Source organism: Halichoerus grypus, chromosome 2 (genome assembly GCF_964656455.1).
Source record: "Halichoerus grypus chromosome 2, mHalGry1.hap1.1, whole genome shotgun sequence".
In the NCBI taxonomy this organism is placed as follows: Eukaryota; Metazoa; Chordata; class Mammalia; order Carnivora; family Phocidae; genus Halichoerus; species Halichoerus grypus.
In genome coordinates this window covers 149689731-149713343 of record NC_135713.1, presented here as the reverse complement: position 1 = coordinate 149713343, position 23613 = coordinate 149689731, and the positions used below count along the sequence as shown (strand labels likewise).

Genomic DNA, 23613 nt, shown 5'->3' with positions numbered 1-23613 from the left:
ACATATAATGTATTATTTGTTTCAGGGGTACAGGTCTTTGATTCATCAGTCTTATGCAATTCACAGCACTCACCATAGCACGTACCCTCCCCAATGTCCATCACCCAGTCACCCCACCCCTCCCACCCCCCTCCACTCCAGCAACCCTCAGTTTGTTTCCTGAGATTAAGAGTCTCTTATGGTTTGTCTCCCTCTCTGGTTTCATCTTGTTTCATTTTTCCCTCCCTTCCCCTATGATCCTCTGTCTTGTTCCTCAAATTCCTCATATCAGTGAGATCATATGATAACTGACTTTCTCTGACTGACTTATTTTGTTTAACATAACACACTCTAGTTCCATCCACGTCATTGCAAATGGCAAGATTTCATTTTTTTGATAGCTGCATAATATTCTCTCTCTCTCTCTCTCTCTCTATATATATATATTTATATATATATATACACACACACACACACCACATCTTCTTTATCCATTCATCTGTTGATGGACCTCTAGACTCTTTCCATAGTTTAGCTATTGTGGACATTGTTGCTATAAACATTGGGGTGCACGTGCCCCTTTGGATCACTACATTTGTATCTTTGGGGTAAATACCCAGTAGTGCAATTGCTCGGTCATAAGGTAGCTCTTTTTTCAACTTTTTGAGGAACCTCCATAGTGTTTTCCAGAGTGGCGTCTGCCTTCGTTTTAAATGGCTATTTATGCTGGTGTTTGTGAAATGTGGGCACTCATTCAGTCTGGATGCATGTCCTGTTGGGATTCCTCAGTGCTCACAGATGGTTTGTGCACTCTCTCTGGACCATCTGCCTGCACTGTGTCTTAGCAAGCATTTACTGATACCACTGTGAGCTCAGACACCCAACAAGGCGCAGAGCATGAGAGTGAGAACTAAGATACAGGATCCCTGCTCTTGGGCCTTTCTGGGACTTTCGATGGACCGGTCCTCCTGACTCGCTACTTTCCTATTGTGTAATAGACATACAACTGATACCATTAAGCACGTTTCAGGGTACAATTCAGTGGCAATAAGTATATTCACTCTTTTGCACCTGCCACCTCCATCCATTGCCACAACTTTGTCATCATCCCAAACTGAACCTCTACCCAGGAGACACTAACCCCCCATTTCCCCTCCCCAGCCCTGGCACCCAGCAGCTCCTTGCACCTCTATGAATCAGAGTGCTCTCTGTCCCTCACAAGTGGGGTCCTCCAGTATTGGTCCTTTAGGGACTGGCTTATTTCACATAGCACAATGGCCTCAAGGTCTCTCCCTGTGAGCCTGGACCTGACCCACTTTGCCCCCAAAGGAGTGTCTCAGCCCTCTCCTGTCTAAGCCAAGCCTCCTCAGTCCCTTCTGCTCCCCTCCCCTTCCTCCTCAGCCTGAAGATGATCCCAGCCAATCTGCAGCTTTGAAGACCTGTTCAGTCCAGATGCCAGGCACATACCCCAGGGACCTCGGGCCTCACCTACCCCATCTGTCCACGTCAGGTGCCTGTCCACCCCCCACCAGTTGGCCACCTGCTCGTCCCACAGGTGTCCCCATCTCAGGAGAGGGAAACACCAAGTCCAGACCCTTGGAGTCCTCTGTGACTTTTTGCTTGCTACCAACTCTCCCAGTGGTGAAGTGGCTATGTCCTGAAGTGGACATTCATTGTCCAAAACATTTAAAGGCACACATGAGTCTCTGCTGCCTAGGCAATGGATAACAGTTGGGGCAAATAGAAACCAAGCAGAATCACTAGAAGAAAGGCTGAGGAATGAGGAGCTTTAGGGAAGAAGGGCCTGGAAGCTCTGACTGCCCGTACCTGACCTTCAGATGCCCCTCAGTTACTCCTGTGCCTCTGGTGTCTTCCTGGAACCCTGACCTGGCTGTTTTCAGACAGCTCATCCAGTGCTACCCTCAGTTTCTGGGAGGGGGATTTGCTGGAATCCGCAGTGTGTCCTACTGCCCCACCGGGATCACTTGTTGAAGGCACATCGTCTGGGCCATCTGAGGACCCAAGACTGTGGGTCTGTGGCCTGGAGGGATTCTGAGCAGAGCTGGTGGGATGGGATGGCTGCAAGGCACAGAGGCAGGTTTCCAGAAAGCCGACTAGGGTCCCCGGCGTCCTACCGTTTTTGAATCAAAGCCCTGAGATCTTTAAAATGCCAGCAACGTTACAGCATGGGCCAGAAAAGCAAATGTCCCTGTGCACCCAACACCACCTAAACTATTGGCCATTTCTTGTCACTTGAGCTGAGTACAAAGGATTGGGAGTCAGGGCTTGGTGGGGGGGGCCCTGGGCCAGACTTTGTATTTGGGGGACAAAGGCCATCCAGACAAGCTTGTGCTGAGCCTAAGGAGGGGGTCTGTGTGGAGACCCCAGCTGCAGGCACTGCTGTCCACTGATGCCCCCTCAGCCCGCCCCAGTGCACCTGCTGCTGGGGGAGCACCTGCCCCCTCCTCTCTGCCTGAGGGCTCTCTCCTGCACCAGGTGCCTCCTCTCCTGCCAGTCACTGCCAGCCTGCAGCCTGGGAGGGTGGATGCTCCGAGTACCTCCAGCTGCTGGGGGAACACCTGCCTCCTCCTCTCTGCCTGAAGGCTCTCTCCTGCACCAGGTGCCTCCTCTCCTGGTAGTCACTGCCAGCCTGCAGCCTGGGAGGGTGGCTACCCTGAGTTCCTCCAGCTGCTGGGGGAGCTCCTGCCCCCTCCTCTCTGCCTGAGGGCTCTCTCCTGCACCAGGTGCCTCCTCTCCTGCCAGTCACTGCCAGCCTGCAGCCTGGGAGGGTGGATACCCTGAGTTCCTCCAGCTGCTGGGGGAACACCTGCCCCCTCCTCTCTGCCTGAGGGCTCTCTCCTGCACCAGGTGCCTCCTCTCCTGCCAGCCACTGCCAGCCTACAGGCTGTGAGGGTGGATACCCCGAGTTCTTCCAGCTGTTGGGGGAGCACCTGCCCCCTCCTCTCTGGCTGAGGGCTCTCTCCTGCACCAGGTGCCTCCTCCCCTGCCAGTCACTGCCAGCCTGCAGCCTGGGAGGGTGGATACCCGGACGACCTCCAGCCCTGGGGACAGAGCCGGTGAGGGTGGGATGTGGTCTCCCAGCAGGCCTGAGCGCCAGGTCTCCACGGTGCTCACTCTCCTCCTGCAGGCTCACTGTGCCATGTCCTCCCTCAGGCTTCCTGGGCCCAAGTCCTCCTCTGCTCGCTGACCATCCTTGGCCCAGGCTCCACACGTTGGGACTGGGAGCAGGTCGTCTGGACCTTCTGGACTCTCGCTTCCATGCCCGTGACATGGGCACAGTCCGGCCTCACAGACTGCTCAGAGGAGACCCAGTGCAGGAAGATGCAGGCAGCTGCAAGGGGAGATGCCAAGTGACCCCAGAGGGAGTGCACAGGCTTTGCACAATGCACTGGGCTCACAGGACCCCCATGGAATGTGGGTGCCAGGCCACAGGGCACAGGGAGTCCTGGTGGGGGTGGCCCTGGCAGGGAGGCCACAGAAGGGTCCCAGAAGGGGCAGGAGACAAGGAAGATGACAAGACAGAGCTTCCCAAGGAGGTCAATGGAAGGATCAGAGGATCGCAGAGACCCTTGGGACAACTTGGAAGCCCTGGAGATGTTGCCTGAAATGCTGTCATTGGGTCAGAAAAGTTAGTCACAACCCCCCAGTCGACACTGGGTAATTTACTTTGTTGGTTCTAGGAATCAGTGCGTACCTGCCATTAGAACTCACACTGCGGGAAGTCTAGGATATACTCACTCTTCATCACTTTTCAGGACTAGATTTTTCTAGAGGAAGTGCTAAGCATGGATCTCTCCATTCTTTGTGCAACTGGCCTCTGTTTTCAGGAGCAGATTCTTGGTGCTCATCACACTCCTAGCCCTGAGGACTGACCCCTGTCACCTCCCACAGTGGACGTGACCATGTGGGTTGGGGGTTGCTCACTGATGAAGCCCCAGTGCTCAGTACACAACAGGGGCCCCAGATCCTCTGCGGAATGAGGGAGGAAGGGGGGAAGGAGGGAGGGAGTTAGAGGGAGGAAGGATGGGAGAAAGGGAGGTAGAGAGAGGGAGGGAGGGAGGGAGGGAAACCGCAGAAGTTGGGTCCATCCATCAGGAGCCCTTATTTGGGGTGAGGTCCGAGGGTACCACAGCCCAGGCCCTGGATGGTGGCTCAGGTCCTCCCAGTGCTGACCTTCCTTCTCCTTGGCCCTCTGTCATCCTGGATCCTCTCCACCTCCTCCTCCTCCAATTCTGAATGTTCCCGGGAACAGGGTGGCAGGAGGGGCCTCAGGAGGGGCTTCCCGGATCCTGTGCCCCGAATGACAATGTGACAGTGGCTACAGGACATTCTATCATGAGGACTGGGACTGTGGATCCCATCCATCTCCTTGGGCATTAGCGTTGTTCCATTCCCTGCTCTCTCCACCACCGCTGTGCTGAACACTCCTGGAAACACATCTGTGAAAAACCGAGCCAGAGTTTCTGGGGTTGGTCAGAGGCCGAGCATGCCAGGTGATGGGTGCTCCTGCGGCCTGGGATGGGTGCTGCTCACTGTTCTCCCAGACAGGGGTGCCCGTCACCCTTTCCTCCAGGGGACCTGCATTGGACCTCCGCTTCCTCATGTTCTCCCCAGACCAGACACCTGCCAGTCTGAGGGTGACCAGTGCTGCCTCCATAGGGTTTCCTTTGCCAGAGTCCTTCCTTGGGAGCTCCCACATCTCTGACTCCCCACGTGCCTGTCCTCCCCCATTGGACTTGCATGCATTTGGTGTCTGTCCCTGTGGAACCCAGTGACTTGGTGTATTGTTTGGACAATAGTCAGGTGAAACCTTTCTCTGGCCTTGGGTTGTGAGCAATGCTTTTGCCCATTGTGGTGTGTCTTCCAGCTTTCTGCATTTCCCTGGTTTCTGTGTGGGCCACAGGAGGAACCAGCCCTGTCCTGTCTGGGGTCAGGCTGTGGTGTCCCAGCAGGAACAGGGGTCTCGGCCCCAAGATTGTGCCCATAATTCCTAAAGTGGCCTCTATGATTACATCTGATCTGTAATCCATCGGGGATTTCAATATCGAATAAGGGAAATTCTATGTCAAATAAACACAGAAGAAAACGAGTCCCCTTTGAAAATAGGTGGGCAGACACAAAGGCACCTATTGCGTGATTCCACGTACAGAAACATCCAGAACAGGGAAAGGAACAGGGAGAGAAAGCAGCTTAGGGGTTTCCAGGGTCTGGGTTGGGGGAGAAATGGGCAGGGGGGGCTTCTGGTTTGGGGACTCCTTTGGGGCATGAGATATTCTGCAGCAATGTTCTATGGTGTGGTGGCACAGCATTGGGAATGTAGTTAATGCTCATGACGTGTTCAATTGAAAACAAGTAACTTTATTTAAAAGAAATAATAAACAGTATACAGAACATGAAAAGATAAAATAACAGTTAATAGGTACCAGAAAGAAATAATATAGGGGGAGGGGATGAAACAATCTGGCGGGATGTTTGGGTCCGGCTATGGAACTAAGGGTAATTGTACAAGGAGCTATCCCCGCAGGGCTGTGGGCTCTGCATGTGGCTCTGGGAGCCCTGCAGGAGCAGGAGTAGGGGCAGGGGTTAGGATAGGGGCAGGGCCTAGGGCAGGGCCAGGTGTAAGAGCAGGGCCAGGGGCAGGGACAGGTGTAAGAGCAGGGCCAGGGGCAGGGGCAAGGGGAGGGATGGGGTCAGCAGTAGTGGCAGGTGCAGGATCCAGGGCAGGACCTGGGTCAGGGGCAGGAACAGGAGCTGGAACAGGGGCGGGGGAAGGGGCAGGGATAGGTGTAAGAGCAGGGCCAGGGGCAGGGCCAGGGGCAGGGCCAGGTGTAAGAGCAGGGCCAGGGGCAGGGCCAGGGGCAGGGCCAGGTGTAAGACCAGGGCCAGGGGCAGGGCCAGGGGCAGGGACGGGTGTAAGAGCAGGGCCAGGGGCAGGAGCAAGGGAAGGGACGGGGTCAGCAGTAGTGGCAGGTGCAGGATCCAGGGCAGGAGCAGGGTCAGGAGCTGGGTTAGGGGCAGAAATAGGAGCATAGGCAGGGGCAGGGGAAGGGGCAGTGGCTCTGGCAGGGGGAGGGGCAGGGGTTGGCATAGGGGCAGGGACAGGTGTAAGAGCAGGGCCAGGGGCAGGGGCAGCGGCAGGGACAGGTGTAAGAGCTGGGCCAGGGGCAGGGGCAAGGGGAGGGACGGGGTCAGCAGTAGTGGCAGGTGCAGGATCCAGGGCAGGAGCAGGGACAGGACCTGGGTCAGGGGCAGGAACAAGAGCACAGGCAGGGGCAGCGGCTCTGGCAGGGGCAGGAACAGGGGCAGGGGCTGGGGCAGGAGCAGGTGCCAGTTCTTCCTGGCCCACGTCAGGCTCTCCGTGGGCGGGTGCCGGGTCACCCGCCGGCTCCTGGTCTCCTCCTGAAGTCGCTGCAGGCACCACCCCTCCCTCCAGAGCTGCCGATGGAGCTGGAGCTGGCTCTAGGTCCTCAGGTGGTGGAGCAGCTGTGAGAGGAGAAAAGCTCACCCCCGTGCCTGCTCTCCGTCGGCCTTTGCGGAGACAGAACCCAGCCCAGGGCCTCCCAGAGAAGCCACAGCCAGGAAGGAGCCCTCCCCGGGACGTCTCCCCGACTGCCGTCCACCTGCTGGGCGCTCTGAGCCCAGTCTTTGCTCCTGGCCCCACACCAGCCTGTGGGAGCTCCTCCCTGTGGGGCCAGCCCCAACCCGTCCCCACACACCCACAGACACCCAGCCCCAGGCTTCTCAGCCTCGGGCTCGGCCTCTGTGGGCTCCGGCTCCTGGGGCAGTATCCAGTCAATGACCACCAGGGACAGTGGTCTGGGTGGTGTCGGAGGCCTTCCCCCACAGTTCCCAGCACCTGCTCCTGGCGACCCCTGTGGGGTCATGCCCCAGGTCCCGTAGATGGAACGGGTGTCCGCCAGCCTCCTCCCAATTTCATCTGTGGTCTGCAAAGACAGGGATGGGTAGCCGGCCCGGAGGCATCACATCCCTGCCCGGCCAACCTCCCTGTCCCCCTGCCCAGTCCCCCTGCTGCTCCCAGGTCAGACGCAGACCTGTGCGTGCACAGCCCTGCACCCGGGATGCAGTGACCCATCCCTGCAGGGCTCTTGGGATAAACCCTGGGCAGAAGCTCGCAGCCCCCCACACCCCATCCCACCCAGCCAGCCTTGACCTTGAACATGACCTGCCCACTGAGTATCTGACCCCTCAGCCTGCTCCTCCTCGGGGTGGCCTCATCCCGCATGACCCCTCTTTACACACACATGCACGCACACACACTCACACACACACTCACACACACACACACACACACACAGAGGGGCCCTGGGGCTGCACAGGTCAGATCAGAGCGAGTGGGGCTGGGTGGCCAGCTCTGGGCCTCCTGGTGTCACCTTTCTGTCCTTCCGGCCAAATGGCCAGAGGCGGTGGGGAGCCCTGACACAACATCCCCAGCGGGGGACAGCGTTTGCAGGGCGCTCTTTCTTCAGCCTGCAGCCTCTGGACTTTGGGAAGCAACACCCGAACATGCTTTTGGTTGGAGGGTCTCCAAAGAAATGAGCTGGGCAGGGGGCTGTCTCTGGAATGTGGGTGCCTGGTTACCGGGGTTCCAAATTCTGTTGGGCTCTGTTGTCAGGGAAGTGAGGTCACCACTGTGTGCGGTCCCCTTACCCAACTTCCTCCTTACACAAGAGCCCCCCGAGGGCCCCCTCCCCCAGCTGCTCAATGCTCACCCTCCCCCCATGCCCCATGCATACAGTGACACCCAGACAGCCCACCCACAGCCCCCGGGAGGCCTGGGTGCAGCCGGTGTCCCCGCTGTGAGGACACAGAGCTGGGTTCAGACCGGGCTCCTGCGCGTGCCCAGGGCCGTGACCCTGGACAGACCCCGTGCCTCTCAGGGCGTCCCCAGGCTCCCCATCTGCACAGTGGGGTATTCTGGCTTCTACTTCTAGGGACGCCATCAGGGGTGGGACCTTTACATCCATTCCGTACCTGCTATCACAGGAGGCTGGTGCACACTTGGCAATGCTAGGATGAGCCAGGGGCTGGGCTTGGCATGGAGCACAGCTCAGAGGGGCCTGGGTCTGCTCTGGGGTCTGGGCAAAGCCACCCCCCTCCTGCCTGTGTCCCAGCCCCCGTGGGAAGGTTGTAATGAACTGATTCTGACCTTGTCCTCTCACAACACAGACTTCCAGGGGCTCCCATTAGGGTTAGGCTCAGGTCCCAGGGCCTCGTCTGTGCCCATGTGCTGGGCAGTCCCCACAGTGGCTCCCAGCATCCCCGAATCCTGGTCACACATCCCTATGGAATCCCCTCCCCTCCAGGGTGGATGGCCTGTGTGACCACGCTCTCAGGAAGAGAATGGGGCAAAATGCTGGGATGTCATTTCCAAGCTGATCGAGGAAAATCTGTGACTTCTTCTGGTTCCCTCTGTCCTGTGTTCATTCTCTGTCTCCTTCTATGTCTCTGTCTCTGTCTCTGTGTCTCTCACAGGAGCAGGATCTGTAGGCTCCTCGGGCGATGTGAGAAACCTCAGAAGCCTCCCTTGTCCCTGATTCCCTCTCCTGTCCTGGTGCTCCGTTCCTTCCTAAGGCCTCCTCAGCCTGACCAGAGCAGTGATTCTGGAACCTCTTCCACATGGGGACCCTGAGGCTGCAACAAGGAGGGTCTTGACCTTGGTCTCCAGACTAGTGGTCCAGTGCTCTGCCACGTTCTGCGTACCCAGGTCCTCAGCCCCCCAAGCCCCCAGGCTGTCCTCTGCTCAGAAGGACCTCGAGGGAGTCCAAAGCATTTTCCCAGGACTGGGAGCACAGTGGGTCAGGGATGGAGATCCAAGGCCAACAGGCTCTTCTACAAGCCTGTGGGACCCAAGGGACACTGCATCTCTACAGCCCAAGTGACAGAAGAGTAAGCTGAGGCCTTTTGTGCTGTAGCCCCGTCTGGACTTGGGGGTGGGTATCTCTTCCTACTTCCAAGTGGCCAGGGTGGTGATGGACACTGGAACCCAGACCCTGTCCTCTCCTAGTGCCCTGGAAACCCCTGTGGGCCCCTTGGGGACCCCTGAGCATCAGCCTGGCCTGTGTCCCCTCCCCATGCTAAGGATCTGGGTCCTTGCCAGGAGTCGTGATGCCCTGCCCCATGGCCCAGCTGTCTCCAACCTCTTCATTCTTTCCCCCTTGTCCCCCACCTCGCTCTCAGGGTGTCCTCCCCTTCTGACCCCCAGCTGGGCAGTCAGAGCGGTGTGTGTGTGTGTGTGTGTGTGTGTGTGCACGTGCGCATGCCTCTACGTGCCTGGGGATGACCAAGGTCATGTCCCCACAGGGGACGGGGTGGGTAGCTATCCCCGAGGATCTGAGGGGCTCTCACCCCCAAAGCAAACCTCATGGGAGGGTTGGGGCTGGCCTGGGACTGGAGAGCAGCCCTGCTCCTTGGACTCTGCACCCCTCAGTTGTCCTGGGACCGTCCCTGCCTCTCTTGACCCAGGTTCCCAACTGTCCCTGACGGTCGGACATGGAAACGCTTGAACGGGGCCGCTCCTCCAAGGGTAGGTGGGGGACAGGTGCACCAGGCACACAGGCCTCCCCACTGAGAGGGGCAGCAGGTGTGTCACGGCCAGGTGTGCACAGACGATCTCCCCACAGCACCTGTACTGTGAACCAGCCCTGCAGCGGATGTGCACGAGACCCATGGCTCCGCACCTGACCGGTCCCCCACGTTCTGTCACCACTGCCAACTGCTCTGTGGCTCCAAAGTCCACCAAGCCCTGCAACCAAGCCCGCCCTGGGCGGCAGGCCTCAGGGTGCAAGGCCAGGTGGGGTGGACATCTGGGGATGCAAAAGTCACTGAATACCCCCCACCCAGCTGGCCTGGAATGCAGATACCCTCTCAGGGTCCAGCTAAGTGCAGGGCTGGGCCAGAGGACCTGGAGGCATCCGTGGAGGCCAACTCAGGGCAGGGAGAAGATCAGTCCACCCCTTCCCCTTCTCCTCTCCTCCTTCTGCCTTGTCTTCATGGCAGGACCCGGGACAGAGGTCCAGCCTGTGCCTGGCTGCAGCCCTGGCTGGAGTCAGAGGGGCGGGAAGGAGGCCGGGGAGGAGGGGCCCCCCTGCAGGATGCCCGCATGTGAAGGGGGTCATTACTCTAATCAGGGACCCCATGGGCATTCAGGGATTTCAGCCCGAGGACTCGGCCCCTGCCCCATCCTTCACCCTCCACAAGGCCCCGCATCCTCCCCAGCCCAGTCCTTGTCTGCAACCAGTCCTCCCTCCAGCCCCAGGTAATCCAGCTGCTCCGGGGGCTGCTAAATCATTACAAGCTGGAGCTGAGCCATCCCTATGGGGCCCGGTTCCGGGTCCTGCAGCCCCACAGTGAGGAGAGGTGAGGCCAGGCAGGAGCGGGGAGAGGGCAGAGTGGACTCTCCCTGGGGGCCATGGCTCCCCAGTCAGCACAGACCCTGTTGTGTGCTGGCCCCTAGGGCACCCAGACTCCTGCTCCTGGGCAGGCTCCGGGAGGGAGACCCGAGTGTGGCTCCTGCTAGCTCAGACGTGTCACTCTGTCCTGTATCTACAGCCTGTCCCCCGAGCTGGACTGCCCCTCCTAGTCGGCCAGCAACACCTTCAGGGCCAAGAACAGGCCATCATGAAGCTCGGGGGCCAGTGCGTGGCTGGGCAGGCAGGGCAGGGCTCGCTTTCAGCTCAGGGAGTCTGTGGCTGGGCTAGCAGGGGTTCTGGAGCACTGGCCTTCCAGCTTCTCTGCTGACCAGCCCTGGGACTGGAGTCATTTACCTCCCCTCTCTGGGCCTCGCTCTCCTCCTCTGTGCAATGGGGTGATGCTGAATGATCCCTCCCATGGCAGGAACATGTGGAGTGCTGGTGATTGACCTAAGCTGGGCACAGAGCCTGGATTGCAGAGTGCAGTGGGGGATGGTGAGCGGTGTCGGCAGTGAGCACCCCTCTGCCCCAAAGCAATCCAGCCGTTCCATGCAGCCCCCAGGCCCCTGGCTCAGGTCATGATCTCAGGGACCTGGGATCGAGCCCCACATCGGGCTCCCTGCTCACCGTGAAGCCTGCTTCTCCCTCTCCCACTCCCCCTACTTGTGTTCCCTCTCTCGCTGTGTCTCTCTCTGTCAAATACATAAATAAAATCTTTAAAAAAAAAAAAAGGAATTATGGGCACAATCTCAGGGCGGAGACCCCTGTTCCTGCTGGGACACCACAGCCTGACCCCAGACAGGAAACGGCTGGTTCCTCCTGTGGCCCACACAGAAACCAGGGAGACGCAGAAAGCTGGAAGACACACCACAATGGGCAAAAGCATTGCTCACGACCCAAGGCCAGAGAAAGGTTTCACCTGACTCTGGTCCAAATCATGCTCCAAGTCACAGGGTTCCACAGGGACAGAGATCAAACACATGCAAGTCCAAGGGGAGGACAGGCACGGGGGGAGTCAGAGATGTGGGAGCTCCCAGGGAAGGACTCCGGCAAAGGAAACCCTATGGAGGCAGCACTGGTCACCCTCAGACTGGCAGATGTCTGGTCTGGGAAGAACGTGAGGAAGCGGAGGTCCAATGCAGGTCCCCTGGAGGAAAGGGTGACGGGCACCCGTGTCTGGGAGAACAGTGAGCAGCACCCATCCCAAGCCACAGGGCACCCATCACCCGGTATGCTCAGCCTCGGACTCACCCCCGGAAACTCTGGCTCGGTTTTTCACACATGTATTTTCAGGAGTGTTCATCACAGCAGTGCTGGAGAGAGCAGGGAATGGAACAACGCTAATGCCCAAGGAGATGGATGGGATCCATGGTCCCAGTCCTCATGATAGAATACCTCGTAGCTACTGTCATGTTGTCATTCAGGGCACAGAATCCGGGAAGCCCCTCCTGAGACCCCCTCCTGCCACCCTGTTCCTGGAAACATTGAGAATTGTTTGAGCAGGAGGTGGAGAGGATCCAGGATGACAGCGGGTCCCAGGAGAAGGAAGGTCAGCACTGGGAGGACACTTGGACGTGCCCTGAGCCACCATCCAGGGCCCGGGCTGTGATGCCCTTAGACCTCACCCCAAATAATGGCTCCTGAGGTATGGATCCAGCTTCTGTGGTTTCACTCCCTCCCTCCCTACGTCATTTATTCACTCCCTCATTCATTCACCCCTCTCTCTCCTTCCCCTCCACCCCTCCCTTCCCTCCCCCCACTCCCTCCCTCCCTGCCTCCCTGCCTCCCTCCCTCCCCTCTACCCCTCCCATCCTCTCTTTCCTCCTCCCTCTCTCCCCTCCCTCTCCCCATCTTGCCTCCCTCCCATCCTCCCTTCCCTCCTCCCTCTCTCCCCTCCTTCTCTCCCATCATCCCTCCCTCTCTCTTTCCCTCACTCCCATCCTCCCTCATTCAGCACAGGATCTGGGGTCCCTGCTGTGTACTGAGCACTGGGGCTTCATCAGTGAGCACCCCCCAACCCCCATGGTCACGTCCACTGTGGGAGGTGATGGGGGCAGTCCTCAGGGCTAGCACTGGTGATGAGCACCAGGAATCTGCTCCTGAAAACAGAGGCCAGTTGCACAAAGAAAAGAATGGAGACACCCATGCATAGCACTTCCTCTAGAAAAATCTAGTCCTGAAAAGTGATGAAAAGTAAATATATCCTAGACTTCATGCAATGTGAGTTCTAATGGCAGGTACGCACTGAATCCTAGAACCAACAAAGAGTAAATCATCCAGGGTCAACTGGGGGGTTGTGACACAACTTTTCAGAACAAATGACAGCATTTCAGCCACCATCTCCAAGGCCTCCGAGTTTTCCCAAGGGCCTCTGTGATCCTTTGATCCTTCCATCGACCTCCTTGGAAAGCTCTGTCCTGTCCTCTTCCTTGTCTCCTGCCTCTTCTGGGACCCTTCCATGGCTTCCCCCTCCCCCCCACCCCGCCAGGGCCGCCCTCACCAGGATTCCCCATGCCCCTTGGCTGGGCGCCCGCATCCCACACTGGACCCCATGAGCCCAGTCCCTTGTGTAAGGCCTGTGCGCTCCCTCTGGGGTCACTTGGCATCTCCCCTGGCAGCGGCCTGCATCTTCCTGTGCTGGGTCTCCTCTGAGCAGTCTGTGAGGCCAGCCTGTGCCCATGTCACGGGCATGGAAGCGCAAGTCCAGAAGGTCCAGATGACCTGCTCCCAGTCTCAGCATGTGGAGCCTGGGCAGAGAGTGGTCCCTGAGTGGAGGAGGACTTGGGCCCAGGGAGCCTGAGGGAGGACGTGGCACAGTGAGCCCACAGGAGGAGAGTGAGCAATGTGGGGGCCTGGTGCTCAGACCTGCTGGGAGACCACGTCGCACTGGCTCTGTCCCCAGGGCTGGAGGTTGGCAGGGTATCCACCCTCCCAGGCTGCAGGCTGGCAGGGACTGGCAGGGGAGGAGGCAACTGGTGCAGGAGAGAGCCCTCTGCAGAGAGGAGGGGGCAGTCTAAGGTCTTGAAAATGTTCTCCTCATGTTCTCTGCTGGAGAGGTTCTTGAAAAATCTCTGGTTTATAGGGAAAAATCATCCGGAATTGACTTTGGTTGGCACAGCCATGCTGGGAAAAGGATGGAGCTTCCCCAAAATACTAAAAATAGAACTCCTGTATGATCCCACTGTCAGGTAGACCCTTTCAGGAAATGAAGTCGGTTTCTCGAAGTAAGATCTGCACTCTCCCACCCAATCTCCCTGAGGAGGGGCGGCCACCCTTAGCAACCCTCCCCTTGAGGCAGCTGCCTCCCTGGACACGGGGCTAGCCCAGGGCTGGAAGGTCTCCACAGCAGCACATCCAATGTCCTGGATACTAGGAGACAGAGTACAGCACCAGGCCAGTGAGGGTCAGGACACACGACCCCAAATATGGCACCTTGGCAAATTAAATATAGAAGCTAAAAGAACTTTTGCATAGAGCAGAAGCGAGAAGTTCTCTCTGACCCCCGGTCATCAGCCCTTCTTCCCTGAAGCAGGTCAGAATACTCCCATGTGGAACTTTCTCTCCCCGGACCACAGGGATGACGTGCTTATCACCAGAGTCAAGGAATTTAGGACCACGGGGTCTATACGAACACACCTGGTGAAACTAACCCTTATCTTCCTAGTTCCTTCTTTACCGTTTACGAGCCCTAGTCCAATCCCCTGCGTCTGTCAATTCTTCACACACTTACTGCTTCTTTGTCTAAAAGGTAGAAGAGCTGTCTGCTCCAGTCACCTCTGCTGGCCTTCATGGTCTTGTGAGGCTCCCACCAAAACAATCAATCCATTTTGCTTGCTTTTCTCCTGTTCATCTGTCTTTGTCAATTTCCAGACTCAGCCAGGGACCTTAAGAGGGTGGAGGAAAACTTTTTCCTCTCTTGCAGCACTGTGGGGCAGGGGGTGGGGAGTCAGGAAAACCCATCCCATCTTCCTGGCTTTGGTTAAAACTGACCTCTGCTGGGAAGCAGCACAGGACTGTGCATGGCTGGGGGAGCCAGAGAGAGGCCCGTGGAACATGTAGGAGCTACCTGGCCCCCAGCCGGGGGACTTGGCCCCAGTGACAAGTCCAAGGTGTGATTATGAATATTATAATGGAAGCATCCTGAACATCAGACCTTCCCCACGCCAGGCTTCATGATTGCTGCTCGTTGGAGTTGCTACTGGTGGCTTAGTGACTTTTCTGAACTAACTTTGTCAAGTCTGTATTCTTTGCTGTGTGTGGCTACTGAATCCCTGTGCTGTTAACTCAGTGGTCAGCCAGTGGCTGGGCAGAGAGGTCACCCCTGTTTCCGAGCTATGGGCTACAGATTGGAGGTCCCCGCAACCCCCTCTTCAGGTTGGAATAATCTGCTCCATTGGCTCATGGAACTCAGAGAATGTTACTTCCTAGATGACCAATTCATTGAAAGGACAGAACTCAGGGCCAGGCAGCTGGAAGCGATGAGCAGGGCAAGGTGTGTAGAAGAAGCTCGGAGCTTCCCTGCTCTCTGAAAGAGGGTCACTGTCAGATGCTGGCAGCAGGACCCCAAAATTTGGGCTGTGTACATGTGCACCTTCTTCAAGGGGGCAGGCCCTGGGCTGCTTTAAGCAACTGCCACTCTCCTGGTCTGTCCTGAGTGAGTCTGCTGGCAGGATCTCCCTAACTTCTGCTCCTAGAGATGGGGGCCATCAGCACCCCATCGTAAAAAGGGGAGCCTGAGTCTTCAGAGGCTGGAAACTTCCCCCACAGTCAGCATGCTGGAGCCAGGAACACTCCTCCTGTGCTGAGCTCCCGGGCAAACCATACAGGTGCCCTCCCCTGGCCGACCCTCTGCAGGTCCTGTCCCCACCTGCCAGGAGTTAAGCACTTTTGGGTACAGCCCTTCTTTCTATGCCCTACAGACTGGGTAGAACAAGCAGGGCTGTCCACCTGCCCCACTTTGCTTTCAGTGGGCTGTTGCTGGCCCCCACAGAGCTGTCTCCACCCCCGTAGGGTCCTCCGTTGAAGGCTACTCGGCATCTTGCTGACAAGGTCCTCAGTAAACCACTGGTATTCCTAGGAGGGGGCACCCTTGAACTGCCCCAGATCAGGAATCAGGTCCAGTATGTGGGCATGGAAGGGGACAGAGGATCTCTGGAAGAAGAGGGCGCTTGCCTTGAATCCAAGAGTATAAGCTTCTGGGTCCAAGTCGACATCTCCCCACACCCAAGATGTTGAAAGTCTTGTCCAACTGCCTCATATGGCTGGTCCCCTTTTGAGGGGGCTACCTGCTCCCCACTGTGGGGACAGTAGCTCGGCTATTGTCAGGTAGGTGTGATGAGCCTCTCTGAGACTGATTATTTTGCACACTACTTCCCTGTTCCTACCTCATAACTGTCAGGTTAGTAAGTAGCTCACACGGAGTAGGAGGACATCCACTTAATAGAGGACAAGCGAACATACCCAGCTGACAGGATTCAGGTCACCAGGGGAGAAGTCCAAGCCCAGCCAATGGGAGAACAAGCCAGACATAAAGCAGGGGGAGAAAAGAGTGCACTGGGCAGAGGGCACAACACATGCCCATGTGGCACAACACACTCTTTGGTGGTCCAGAAGTGGAGGGGGGCAAGAGAGAGAGCAGAGGCTGGAGAGAAGGGAAGTTGGGGAGCAGACCACTGAGAGGCTCAGAGGTTATGTTCCGAAATAATCACTCTGGTTATCAGAGGAGAATGGGCTTTCAAGAGCACAGGATAAGGAAACCCTAACCCTGACCCTAACCAAACACTAACCCAACCCTAACCCTAACCTCTAAAACTTAACCCCGAACCCTAACCCTAACCGTAACCCGAACCCGAACCCTAACCCGAACCCTAACCCTAACCCGAACCCTAACCCGAACCCTAACCCTAAACCTAACCCTAACCCTAAGCTGAACCCCGAACCCCTAATCCCAAACCGTAACTCTAACTCTAAAATGGGTACAGAATTTCAAATGTGCAAATGAAATGTTCTCAAGGTATGGTCCTGAAACCAGCAGGAATGGAGTCCGTGGGAGGAGAGGAGACTCCACGAGGATTCCCGTCCAGGGAAAGGGGGCCCACTGGAGGACACTGAAGCAGCCAGCCCCACCGACCCGCAGACCATTTGCACAGGATCACCTCCCGCGCTTCCTTAGCACGATGTCCGTCTTCGTGTGTGCACAGTGACTGGCCCACTCATTCCCGGTGCACTTCCAGAGGCAGACGAGAAACTTTCCACTCCTTGCTCGTGGGTCAGAGGACCACTGCCCAAAGAAGCACAGGATGTCCCTCTTCCTCCGGATCTGGGGAAGGCAGCCACCGTCCTGGGGCAGGACCGGGTCCAGGAGTGTGTTCTTTCTGAAGCCCCCGCCTTCAGTGGGCATTGCTGTGCCAGAGAAAGGCCCCCTCAGCCCCAGAGTCAGGGGCAGTGAGGGGCTGTCTCCAGCCCTGGCCCAGGATCGCAACCCAAAACCATCCTGTCTTTGGGAGGACAGGTCTCCGTCAGGAGCCAGGAAGGGAACGGGCCCCTCTCCCCTCCCCAGGTCCAGGACGCCCGGGACCTGCAACAGCTCTTCATTTGAGGAGGAGTCATGGAGACTGTGTGTGTCTCACAGCCCAGCAAGGGAAAGAACCAAACCCCAACACTCATGTTCTAACAGAAGCAGAATTTCAAGGTACTGTTTGGGGGCACCCTCCTCCCCTCTTACGTGGCCTTAGGGGACCCCAGGGAAAGGCTTCTTTGTTCTCCTTCCGTCAGAGAGAGGAGCTGGCCCCATGTCACGAGGTCCCCACCACATCCCCATTCCTGAGGAAGAGCCACACACAGGGGCCCGGTGTCAGGAGTGTGCTCGGCCACTGCTCCTGGGCTCCCAGCCAGGGGCCTGGGGGCTGCATGGAAGGGCTGGATTGCTTTTGGGCGGAGGGGTGCTCACTGCCGACACCACTCACCATCCCCCACTGCACTCTGCAATCCAGGCTCTGTGCCCAGCTTAGGTCAATCACCAGCACTCCACATGTTCCTGCCATGGGAGGGATCATTCAGCATCACCCCATTGCACAGAGGAGGAGAGCGAGGCCCAGAGAGGGGAGGTAAATGACTCCAGTCCCAGGGCTGGTCAGCAGAGAAGCTGGAAGGCCAGTGCTCCAGAACCCCTGCTAGCCCAGCCACAGACTCCCTGAGCTGAAAGCGAGCCCTGCCCTGCCTGCCCAGCCACGCACTGGCCCCCGAGCTTCATGATGGCCTGTTCTTGGCCCTGAAGGTGTTGCTGGCCGACTAGGAGGGGCAGTCCAGCTCGGGGGACAGGCTGTAGATACAGGACAGAGTGACACGTCTGAGCTAGCAGGAGCCACACTCGGGTCTCCCTCCCGGAGCCTGCCCAGGAGCAGGAGTCTGGGTGCCCTAGGGGCCAGCACACAACAGGGTCTGTGCTGACTGGGGAGCCATGGCCCCCAGGGAGAGTCCACTCTGCCCTCTCCCCGCTCCTGCCTGGCCTCACCTCTCCTCACTGTGGGGCTGCAGGACCCGGAACCGGGCCCCATAGGGATGGCTCAGCTCCAGCTTGTAATGATTTAGCAGCCCCCGGAGCAGCTGGATTACCTGGGGCTGGAGGGAGGACTGGTTGCAGACAAGGACTGGGCTGGGGAGGATGCGGGGCCTTGTGGAGGGTGAAGGATGGGGCAGGGGCCAAGTCCTCGGGCTGAAATCCCTGAATGCCCATGGGGTCCCTGATTAGAGTAATGACCCCCTTCACATTCGGGCATCCTGCAGGGGGGCCCCTCCTCCCCGGCCTCCTTCCCGCCCCTCTGACTCTAGCCAGGGCTACAGCCAGGGACAGGCTGGACCTCTGTCCCGGGTCCTGCCATGAAGACAAGGCAGAAGGAGGAGAGGAAAAGGGGAAGGGGTGGACTGGTTTTCGGCCTGCCCTGAGTTGGCCTCCACAGATGCCTCCAGGTCCTCTGGCCCAGCCCTGCACTTAGCTGGACCCTGAGAGGGTATCTGCATTCCAGGCCAGCTGGGTGGGGGGTATTCAGTGACTTTTGCATCCCCAGATGTCCACCCCACCTGGCCTTGCACCCTGAGGCCTGCCGCCCAGGGCGGGCTTGGTTGCAGGGCTTGGTGGACTTTGGAGCCACAGAGCAGTTGGCAGTGGTGACAGAACGTGGGGGACCGGTCAGGTGCGGAGCCATGGGTCTCGTGCACATCCGCTGCAGGGCTGGTTCACAGTACAGGTGCTGTGGGCAGGTCCCCTGTGCACACCTGGCCGTGACACACCTGCTGCCCCTCTCAGTGGGGAGGCCTGTGTGCCTGGTGCACCTGTCCCCCACTTACCCTTGGAGGAGTGGCCGCATTCAAGCGTTTCCATGTCCAACCCTCAGGGACAGTTGGGAACCTGGGTCAAGAGAGGCAGGGACTGTCCCAGGACAACTGAGGGGTGCAGAGTCCAAGGAGCAGGGCTGCTCTCCAGCCCTAGGCCAGCCCCAACCCTCCCATGAGGTTTGCTTTGGGGGTGAGAGCCCCTCAGATCCTCGGGGATAGCTACCCACCCTGTCCCCTGTGGGGACATGACCTTGGTCATCCCCAGGCACGTAGAGGCATGCGCACGTGCACACACACACACACACACACACACACACACACACACACACACACCGCTCTGGCTGCCCAGCTGGGGGTCAGAAGGGGAGGACACCCTGGGAGCGAGGTGGGGGACAAGGGGGAAAGAATGAAGAGGTTGGAGACAGCTGGGCCATGGGGCAGGGCATCACGACTCCTGGCAAGGACCCAGATCCATAGCATGGGAGGGGAGACAGGCCAGGCTGATGCTCAGGGGTCCCCAAGGGGCCCAGGGGGGTTGCCAGGGCACTGGGAGAGGACAGGGTCTGGGTTCCGGTATCCATCACCACCCTGGCCACTTGGAAGCAGGAAGAGATACCCACCCCCAAGTCCAGACGGGCTACAGCACAAAAGGCCTCAGCTTACTCTTCTGTCACTTGGGCTGTAGAGATGCGGTGTCCCTAGGGTCCCACAGGCTTGTGGAAGAGCCTGTTGGCCTTGGATCTCCATCCCTGACCCACTGTGCTCCCAGTCCTGGGAAAATGCTTTGGACTCCCTCGAGGTCCTTCTGAGCAGAGGACAGCCTGGGGGCTTGGGGGGCTGAGGACCTGGGTACGCAGAACGTGGCAGAGCACTGACCACTGGTCTGGGGACCAAGGTCAAGACCCTCCTTGTTGCAGCCTCAGGGTCCCCATTTGGAAGAGGTTCCAGAATCACTGCTCTGGTCAGGCTGAGGAGGCCTTAGGAAGGAACGGAGCACCAGGACAGGAGAGGGAATCAGGGACAAGGGAGGCTTCTGAGGTTTCTCACATCGCCCGAGGAGCCTACAGATCCTGCTCCTGTGAGAGACACAGAGACAGAGACAGAGAAGGAGACAGAGAATGAACCCAGGACAGAGGGAACCAGAAGTCACAGACTTTCCTCCATCAGCTTGGAAATGACATCCCAGCATTTTGCCCCATTCTCTTCCTGAGAGGCCATCCACCCTGGAGGGGAGGGGATTCCATAGGGATGTGTGACCAGGATTCGGGGATGCTGGGAGCCACTGTGGGGACTGCCCAGCACATGGGCACAGACGAGGCCCTGGGACCTGAGCCTAACCCTAATGGGAGCCCCTGGAAGTCTGTGTTGTGAGAGGACAAGGTCAGAATCAGTTCATTACAACCTTCCCACGGGGGCTGGGACACAGGCAGGAGGGGGGTGGCTTTGCCCAGACCCCAGAGCAGACCCAGGCCCCTCTGAGCTGTGCTCCATGCCAAGCCCAGCCCCTGGCTCATCCTAGCATTGCCAAGTGTGCACCAGCCTCCTGTGATAGCAGGTACGGAATGGATGTAAAGGTCCCACCCCTGATGGCGTCCCTAGAAGTAGAAGCCAGAATACCCCACTGTGCAGATGGGGAGCCTGGGGACGCCCTGAGAGGCACGGGGTCTGTCCAGGGTCACGGCCCTGGGCACGCGCAGGAGCCCGGTCTGAACCCAGCTCTGTGTCCTCACAGCGGGGACACCGGCTGCACCCAGGCCTCCCGGGGGCTGTGGGTGGGCTGTCTGGGTGTCACTGTATGCATGGGGCATGGGGGGAGGGTGAGCATTGAGCAGCTGGGGGAGGGGGCCCTCGGGGGGCTCTTGTGTAAGGAGGAAGTTGGGTAAGGGGACCGCACACAGTGGTGACCTCACTTCCCTGACAACAGAGCCCAACAGAATTTGGAACCCCGGTAACCAGGCACCCACATTCCAGAGACAGCCCCCTGCCCAGCTCATTTCTTTGGAGACCCTCCAACCAAAAGCATGTTCGGGTGTTGCTTCCCAAAGTCCAGAGGCTGCAGGCTGAAGAAAGAGCGCCCTGCAAACGCTGTCCCCCGCTGGGGATGTTGTGTCAGGGCTCCCCACCGCCTCTGGCCATTTGGCCGGAAGGACAGAAAGGTGACACCAGGAGGCCCAGAGCTGGCCACCCAGCCCCACTTGCTCTGATCTGACCTGTGTAGCCCCAGGTCCCCTCCGTGTGTGTGTGTGTCTGTGTGTGTGTCTGTGTGTGTGTGTCTGTGTGTGAGTGTGCGTGTAAGTGTGTGTGTGTCTGTGTGTGTGCGTGTGTAAAGAAGGGTCATGTGGGGTGGGGCCACCCTGAGCAGGAGCAGGCTGATGAGGGGTCAGATACCCAGTGGGCAGGTCATGTTCAAGGTCAAGGCTGGCTGGGTGGGATGGGGTGTGGGGGGCTGCGAGCTTCTGCCCAGGGTTTATCCCAAGAGCCCTGCAGGGATGGGTCACTGCATCCCGGGTGCAGGGCTGTGCACACACAGGTCTACGTCTGATCTGGGAGCAGCAGGGGGACTGAGCAAGAGGACAGTGAGGATGGCCGGGCAGGGCTTTGATGCCTCCAGCCGACTACCCATCCCTGTCTTTGCAGAAGGCCACGGATGACCTCCAGAGGCGGCTGGCGGACATGCCCTCCTCCCTGACAGAGGGGTTGACCCCACAGGTATCCCCAAAAACAGGTGCTGGGGATTGCCGGGCAAAACCTCCACCACCACCCAGACCACTGTCCCAGGTGGTTGGTCACCGGACAGTGGTCCAGGAGCCGGAGCCCACGGAGGCCGAGCCCGAGGGTGAGAAGGCTGGGGCTGGGTGTTTGTGGTGTGTGGGGATGGGTCGGTGCTGGCCCCACAGGGAGGAGCTCCCAGAGGCTGGTGTGGGGCCAGGAGCAACGACTGGGCACAGAGCGCCCAGCGGGTGGACTGCAGTCGGGGAGACGTCCCGGGGAGGGCTCCTTCCTGGCTGTGGCTTCTCTGGGAGGCCCTGGGCTGGGTTCTGTCTCCGCAAAGGCCCACGGAGAGCAGGCACGGGGATGAGCTTTTCTCCTCTCACAGCTGCTCCACCACCTGAGGACCTAGAGCCGGCTCCAGCTCCATCGGCAGCTCTGGAGGGAGGGGTGGAGCCTGCGACTTCAGCAGGAGACCAGGAGCCGGCAGGTGACCCGGCACCCGCCCACGGAGAGCCTGACGCGGACCAGGAAGAACTGGCACCTGCCCCTGACCCAGCTCCTGCTACTGTTCCTGCCCCTGCCCCAGCTCCTGCCCTGGATCCTGCCCCTGACCCAGCTCGTGCCCTGGATCCTGCCCCTGACCCAGCTCGTGCCCTGGATCCTGCCCCTGACCCAGCGCCTGCCCTGGATCCTGCCCCTGACCCAGCTCCTGCCCTGGATCCTGCACCTGCCACTGCTCAAACCAGCTCCTGCCCCTCCTCCTACCCCTTCCCCTGCCCCTGCCAGAGCCACTGCCCCTTCCCCTGCCCCTGCCTGAGCTCCTGTCCCTGCCCCTGCCAGACTCGCTGACCCTTCCCCTGCCCCTTCCTGGGCTCCTGTTCTTGTCCCTGCCCCTGCTCCTGCCCATAACCCTACCCCTGCCAGACCCGCTGCCCCTTCCCCTGCCCCTTCCTGGGCTCCTGTTCTTGTCCCTGCCCCTTCCCCTGCCCCTGCCAGACCCGCTGCCCCTTCCCCTGCCCCTGCCTGACCTCCTGTTCCTGCTCCTTCTCCTGCTCCTGCTTCTGCCTCTTCCCCTGCCAGACCCGCTGCCCCTTCCCCTGCGCCTGCCGGAGCTCCTGTTCCTGCTCCTTACCCAGGTCCTGCCCTGAATCCTGCACCTGCCACTACTGCTGATCCTGTCCCTCCACTTGCCCCTGCCCCTGCCCCTGCTCTTACACCTGTCCCTACTCCTGCTCCTGCTCCTGCAGGGCTCCCAGAGCCACATCCAGAGCCCACAGCCCTGCGGGGAGAGCTCCCTGTACAATTACCCTTAGTTCCATCGCTGGACCCCGGCCCCGCCAGATTGTTTCATCCCCTCCCCCTATGTTCTTTCTCTCTGGTTCATATTAACTGTTATTTTATCTTTTCATATTCTGTATACTGTTTATGATTTGTTTTAAATAAAATTACTTGTTTTCAATTCAACACATCATGAGCATTAAGTACCTTCCCAACGATGTGCCACCACACCACAGAACATTGCTGCGGAATATCTCATGTCCCAAAGGAGTCCCCGAACCAGAAGCCCCCCCTGCCCATTTCTCCCCCAGCCCAGACCCTGGAAACCCCTAAGCTGCTTTCTCTCCCTGTTCCTTTCCCTGTTCTGGATGTTTCTGTAAGTGGAATCACGCAATAGGTGCCTTTGTGTCTGCCCACCTATTTTCACAGGGGATTCATTTTCTTCTGTGTTTATTTGTCACAAATTTCCCTTATTCGATATTGAAATCCCCGATGGATTACAGATCAGATGTAATCATAGAGGCCACTTTAGGAATTATGGGCACAATCTTGGGGCCGAGACCCCTGTTCCTGCTGGGACACCACAGCCTGACCCCAGACAGGAAACGGCTGGTTCCTCCTGTGGCCCACACAGAAACCAGGGAAATGCAGAAAGCTGGAAGACACACCACAATGGGCAAAAGCATTGCTCACAACCCAAGGCCAGAGAAAGGTTTCACCTGACTCTGGTCCAAATCATGCTCCAAGTCACAGGGTTCCACAGGGACAGAGATCAAACACATGCAAGTCCAAGGGGAGGACAGGCACGGGGGGAGTCAGAGATGTGGGAGCTCCCAGGGAAGGACTCCGGCAAAGGAAA

At 58.6% G+C, this 23613-nt stretch overlaps 1 long non-coding RNA gene across 1 annotated transcript; it reads left to right on the top strand.

Moving 5' to 3' along the window:
• Window positions 1–14883: 14883 nt before the first annotated feature.
• LOC144381165 (uncharacterized) lies at window positions 14884–22940 on the top strand. The gene is made up of 3 exons (XR_013445914.1): window positions 14884–17121; window positions 21402–21600; window positions 21862–22940. It is a non-coding gene; the product is annotated as an uncharacterized LOC144381165 (long non-coding RNA).
• Window positions 22941–23613: the final 673 nt, after the last annotated feature.